Raw genomic sequence first — 377 nt, 5'->3', positions numbered from 1 at the left:
GCCCACTCCCCGCCCCTCCGGCGCCCTCCTGCGAGGTGGGGAGACGATCAGGCCGCGCCTTTCTCTCTCGGCTTCTTCGGCTCCCGGTGTGGGGCCCGCAGGCCTCGCTTTCACCAAGAGTCTCGGCCGGCGCGTTCGGGTTGCGGGGGTTTCCTCGCTTCCGCCGGGTCTGGCGAGGAAACTTGTGTGTGTGGGGGGGGCGGGACCCCGGGGCCCCAGTGGCTGAGCCGGGCGGCGAGGCCCGCGTCAAGTGACTGCTCGCTTGCGGGTTTTGGTGAATCCCCCGCCTCGTTTCCCCCGGGCGCGTGGCCCCGCGGGAGGCGGCCGCGTGCGCCCGGCCATGCACTAGGCAGGGCTCCCTATGCTCGCGGACCGCC

This window comes from Bison bison, unplaced genomic scaffold (assembly GCF_000754665.1).
Source record: "Bison bison bison isolate TAMUID 2011002044 unplaced genomic scaffold, Bison_UMD1.0 scf7180017864111, whole genome shotgun sequence".
Taxonomy (NCBI): domain Eukaryota; kingdom Metazoa; phylum Chordata; class Mammalia; order Artiodactyla; family Bovidae; genus Bison; species Bison bison.
Note: the sequence above shows the minus strand (reverse complement) of the source record.